Source organism: Schistocerca nitens, chromosome 1 (genome assembly GCF_023898315.1).
Source record: "Schistocerca nitens isolate TAMUIC-IGC-003100 chromosome 1, iqSchNite1.1, whole genome shotgun sequence".
In the NCBI taxonomy this organism is placed as follows: Eukaryota; Metazoa; Arthropoda; class Insecta; order Orthoptera; family Acrididae; genus Schistocerca; species Schistocerca nitens.
The window spans coordinates 1,047,709,808-1,047,716,364 of NC_064614.1; positions in this window are offsets into that span (position 1 = coordinate 1,047,709,808).

Sequence of the window (6,557 nt, forward strand, 5' to 3'; positions counted from 1 at the left end):
GCACTGTATCGAAAATTTTCAGCTATCGTAATTGCATCTGACAAGGACGTGTGAATGAATGAGTACAACAGAAATGTAAATACACACATGAAGGAACTAGCTGCACAAATGAATGAATGTAATAAATATTCAGCTACACAAATGGAGGAACATGATAAAAAATTTGCTGCTCAAATAAACAGTAGTATTTCGAATACTTCAACGGAAATTTCTTGACTAAAAGAAGCTTATAAAGGTATCGTAGAAGTGATTGCAAAATTGTCAACTGATGTGTAGTCTCTTCGCAGCACAGGCGAATATACAAAGTATTGTTCAGCAGTTATCAGCTCAGGTTAGCAGTATGGCCCTTGGTTCAAGATACAAAGTTACAAAAGCGCGTTAAGGCTCAAGGAAAAAGATTATCTGATGACTTTAGAGAGTGGATAAATGATAAAGATGTGCAAATTTGCGAGAAATTATACAGAATTGAAATGTGCAGTACAACGAGTTAGCATGAAAGTGTCATGGAATGAGGCACTACCAGTGAAGAATTTAACCATTATTTAAGTCAGGTAAAACTGTTTTAACGAAGGACATCCCTGAGTGGCCAGGAAACACAGCTGCACAGATGAATGATTTACATGGGGAGTTATTCACAGTTAAAAACAATGTTCATGGCGCACTGCCCTTAATTACTTAGCCAAGTGAGATGTATACAGCCAGAGGTCAGTACAATAGTAGGTACAGGGACAAATAGGTAAGTTTAGCTCATTAACTAATCACTTAGCTTGTAGTAGGGAGCTGTATCCATTATATCATCAATACTTCTGGAGAAAATCTTGCTGGAATATCGGCAATTTCAGGTATTTTCTCCTGAAAGAAGTCACCATATACCAACGTATTTATACGAAAACTTTGTAGGTATACTTCCTAAAACTTGGACTGAGCAATAAATGGTTCAATTTACTACAGCTCACATCCGAGGAGAGTCTACCTGACGAGTCTGCGAAATAAATCATCAATTCAAAAGCGCTTTCCTGGCGAAATTTTCATCATCTTGCGTTCAGGAATGACTTAGTAAAGAGGTTTTTAATCCTGAACAATATAACAGTTTATTGCTGAGGGCAGTAGTTTGTCACTGTAGTCAACTGTAGCCTCATTTGAGTTGTAATCTACAATACATTGGGGTTTATTGATCTTTTCACCTATATTTCTGCCAGTCTTCGCTGTTTCAACCATTCGCGTTGTGGTTCGTGAGATCAACTTCACACTTCTCTTTCATCGCCCCACTTAATAGCAAGCATTTTGTCAATCGAATGAAACTCAGTTCTCCTTTTTTCAATTTCTTCTGCAGCTTTGGCATGTTGCACCAATTGATATGGACAATGCCATATGTTGTTGTTCTGTGACTGTGAAGCCAAGAAATCGGTCTCAACTGAAATAACAGTTTCATCATATAGTAAATGTCCTGTTCCAAGTATGGTCTCATTAGTGTTGATATTATACGCCACTTTTTCATAAATAATCGAACCCAATTTCGCTTCTTGTGCCTTCATACTATATTCAATGAAGTCCAAAATTATACTCGTGTGACATCACATACCACAAATGTCTTATTCCGAATCTATTTCACTTACATGGAATAAACTGTTTAAAAGATAATCAGCTTTTTAACTAGAAGGGACTATTGCCAACACAATGCTTCTGATGTGCACTGATAAGCTGCAAAACAGTGTATGAACTTTGTCGACAACGTTTATAGTTGTAAACAATCTGTTGCCTCCAATACTCACTTGGTCATAACTAAAGTGTATCATTTTCACAAGTAAAATAAAGTGGTCTCTAAACATAACTCCACTGATGACTGAAGTGTATAAAACGATATCCCAAAATCAACTTTTAGAAGATAAATAGCAAGAAAACAATATAGCTACTTTCCACTTTGAATGCATGGATTATGGAATATTTGTCCTGGTATATACATAAAATCGATTCTTTCCGTTGGCTATAAATTGAAACAGATCTCCTAACAGAAGTATCATAAAATAGGACACTATACTTGAGTTATTAACCAGGTGACATTCGTGGCCTGATATCAACTCATCAAACACATGTTTAGTGGCTGGAAATCGGTTTGGTTACAATCAAAAGTACCAGTAAGGCATGCTCTTTCCTGAAGAGTTTCATTATCACTTTCTGATTCTTCGAATTTAGAATATCTGCCAACATGTCCTCTTGTAGAAGTATCAAGCTAATATACTGTCCCAGCCAATGAACAGGGCTACTACTTTGTGAATCCACTAAAAACCCATAACAGCTACAGAAATCAGAGAATTCACACTCACTGTTGTTCCTTTTGAGTATTTCCACAATAATTTTACTTGTGTAACCTTGGTGACATGACATTTCTCTCATAATACAGAAAAATGCAAAGCTAATAATGTTGAAAACGTACAAAGCAATGTAAAAATTTGCAACGTGTAAGGAGGGACCACAACGGTAAACACGGATGCACACTAGATCTATGCAGGTGGAACTCTGAACAGTTCTGGAAGAAAGATGTGGAAATTGAATTCAATATGTCAGCATTCTAGAGCACACTGGTATCCATGGATCACGTGCTTAATCTCGTCCACTGTAGTGAGTGGGCCAGTGGGACCGGATATGTAAGCATATCAGCAGCCCTTCAGGAAAATTCTAGGCTGTGATTGAGCTTGTCCACAGCACCTGGAGAGGGACAGAACATGACAAGTTAATTCATTTACACTCAAAGTGCTAAGACAAGTATGTTATGAAGATATTATCAATAGCTTCATTATTGTGGTATGTAGGTGCAAACCAATGACCCAGTAATTTTATTTGAAATTTTCATTTTAAGGTTGTTATTTTTAAGAAGTTTGTATTTAGTTAAGTATTTGTTATTTTAAATTTAAATGTTTGTTATCTAGCATCTACCTAACAAACATGATTGTTAACAGATTGAATATGTTCTTTTTAATGATGAAATACTGATTTTTGGATGGATATTTATTTCATATTATTGTGTTTAAAAACTGTTCTTCACATCACCTTTAATGAACTGATTTGAATATATTAGTGATTTCCACTCTTTTAATTTTTTGATCTCATAAGTTTATTAAATAATACATTAGGGAGGTTCCGCACCCTATTTTGCATGTCCCCTCTAATTGTAGTAACAAACCGCTTAAGGTTATTGTAGTGAGAGTATTTGTACTGAGAGCTCAAAAAATTACTTTTCACTTGACTCTTAAACAAATTGTTTTACTTCCGTGGGTGGCCTGGGCGAGGCGAGCGTCGTAGGACGCGGCACACTGCGTTTCCGGTTGGGAGCTGCACTTCCCTGAATTCTGAGAGGTTTGTACATTAGGCTTAAGCGCCTGGCGGAACGACTGACGTCGGTCGAGTTTCGAGTATTGTATGCAGGGCGAAACGACCTGCGAGACGTCTGAGTGTCGCCGCAGTTTATGTGTTTACCATTGCGGCGCGTCCGGATCGAAGATTCCTGGCACCAACTGACTGCATTGTCCTCATGATTCTGAGAATACTTGTGGACTGTGTTCTGCTGGGTGCTACTGTCTAGCAATGGATGGTCTGTGGTCTAGGCAGGTTGTTTTGTAGCTGGTCAAATGACAACTTAAGTGCCCTCAGCTGAATAGCAGAGGCATGATTGGTCAAGTTAAACTGAGGCTAGTTGACATCATAAAGCCCTGCTCGAAATTGGAGGGAACGGTAGCTATTGGTTGAATGATGTTCTGAGACAGTGTGGGGGAATTTTGGAATCAGAACTGAATGCTGATTCGCGGTTTTCGAGGAGGGTAGGGAATTGAGCAATGCTGGCTTCGTTTTTGGATCGCATCACAGAGGGGATTCGGGATTTGATCTTCGTCGGAGTCGGACGGCCTTGCGACTTGGTCGCTCTTTTTCGGAAGAACTTAGAATTCTCAGATAGCCTTCGAGGCCAGGGGTTGACACAGAGTTGCTGCACAGCAGAAGTCGGCACCTACATCATCAGGACGCTGCCTACCGATGACATGCTGCAGATTTCAGTACTGGTACAGTATTTTGCGGCTCTAGCAGTTTTATACTGAATCCCTCAACAGCACGCGCGTTCACTTTGCTACAAGTTCACCTTGTTTGTTTCTCCATGTGATCCCATTTGAGCTCGCACTACTAATTACAATACTGCTATATAATTGGGAGATTAATATTTGATTCATTAGGGTCTCCAGTCATTATCGTCAATCGTTTGCATCACAGAGAGTAGGAGCTCCTTGTTCTCGATCCAACTCTTATTCTCATAATATTTCAGTACATCTTGTCCTTTAACCCACTGTTTGTGTCGATAATCACGTACATTTATGTTGTGATGTATAATAAATCTCATTGTAATATTTAATCCGCATATCATTTCATAGATATATGCAGAATCCCATTTAATGTTGTTTATTATGATAAAGTTCTCTTTTTTCTGAGTAGATTACGATTTTTATTAAATTATTGTGAGTGTGCACTCCTTATTTTACCAACTAGCAGGGTCTACCATCATTTTCTTCCGCTACCATTGTGCACATAATCAGTTAGGTGGTTTGTAAGAAGTGGGTCGAGTGCATGTCCAGTTCTCATGCAAAATTCGTCTGAATTAAAGAGGTACAAACTCTTCTCCACCCCCAGCACCTCACAAATTATACTGTAAAATTTGACATAATAAACCTAAAGACAGAACTATAGTTTTTTTTAAACTTAACAGTTGCTCTTTAACATAAAATTTTCTCTAGTATGGCCCACACCACTGATTCAGCCTAGGTCCCAAATATGTCACCGCCTATCTTGTAGTATGTACTACCTATTTTGCCCGTGTTTTGGGGGTGACAAATTGTGGCACTGTGTCCACTAGAAATTGAAAGTGCTGGGGAGCCATTCTGATCCAAAACTGTACAATTGTCACTCATGTACTTTGGAGATTGATCAGACTTGGATACAAGTTCCATACATCTCACTTGATGGAGTCCCAAATGTGCCCAATAGGACTGAAAACAAGTGATCTTCAGAGTCACGCAATTTTCTACTCTCGTCACCCAACTCACTGTGATAAGATGCACATCAGTGTTTATGATAAACAAATGCAAATAACCGACTAAGGTAAATACTGATAATTCAGTCACTTGGTGACCTTCTGCCTAGTGAAACAGTTTATCGTCTTAACTGTGCACATTTATGAGTGTATTATATTTGTTTGTTTGTTTGTGTGTGTGTGTGTGTGTGTGTGTGTGTGTGTGTGTGTGTGTGTGTGTTTGATATTCTGTGATTGGATATAAAGTAAACATTGCATACCAATTATATGTTGAACTTGTCGATTTCAGCTTTTACCATAAGTAAATGTTACTTTTGAAGTATGCATAACGGTTGTGTTGAAGTTGAGAAAGTCCTTTGATCAGTGTAATCTAGAGGCTAATATCATCTGCGACTTGCTGTGCAACCTTCATTCTTTATCATGAAATGCAAAGTATAATTTTAAGTATCTTGTCAAAATATGATCAGATACAGTGTACTGAATATTACAACATTTATCAACATAAGTTTAAAAAATACACCAAAGAATAGCATTTATTATGAGATTCAATTAAGGAATAATTTACACTAAAATGTTATCACTTTTTATTTGATGGAAGGCAAGTTAAACAATGACTGGTGCAGCCTTCTACTCCTCGTAGAAGTAATGTAACAACTTCAAACGATTTTACAGTCCAGTAATGAAAGACTGACCATTTCCCAATTTCTTGGTTAAATCATGTCATTCATTATCTGTCAAACGAACAGAGTGTCATTATGCTTTAAAAACTGCATGTTTGTCTGATAAAATACTTCCAACTACAGTCAATGAGTGATTAAAATGCATCTCTATCTCACATATGAGCACATGTTCCTGAGGGATACGACAATATTTTCACATGAATCAATGCCTGGGTGTAAACATATTGATGTGGAAAGTTGGCTAAGATTCGTGTTTGCAGGGATCTTTAGTCAGCTTTAACTTACATACCCCATGCACTATCCTCCACAAAAGCTCACTCTGTTGGCTGTGCGGTCTAAGGCCGGTATTACACTATCAAATTTCTTTGTCCAATATCTTTGTCCAATATCTTTTTCAAAGATATTTGATAGTGTAATAGGGATCTGTGACAAATGTAGTCCAATATTTGATCAAATCTAGGCCGAGGCCGTATATTTGATCAAAGAAATCGCTTGTCTTCTGTTCACTGCAATGCGATATGTTACCACGCGGAGCGCTAGCATCGCTGCAGCGTTCTGTCGTCTGTAGTGTTTTTATAACCATTGCCGGTAAATACAATTGGTGTGTGCCGACAACTACAGAATTAATAGAGATGTCTGAAGCTGATGAGGCGCTTTACAACGTGAGGCACCCTGAATACAAAAATAGATTAAGAAGATTGGAGACCTAACCTAACCTAACCTATCATAACCCTCTCCTGTAGCAAGAGATCAGAGTGTTATAGTGAGCCTGTCTTCTGAAGATGAAGATGTAGCAGTTCTTAAGT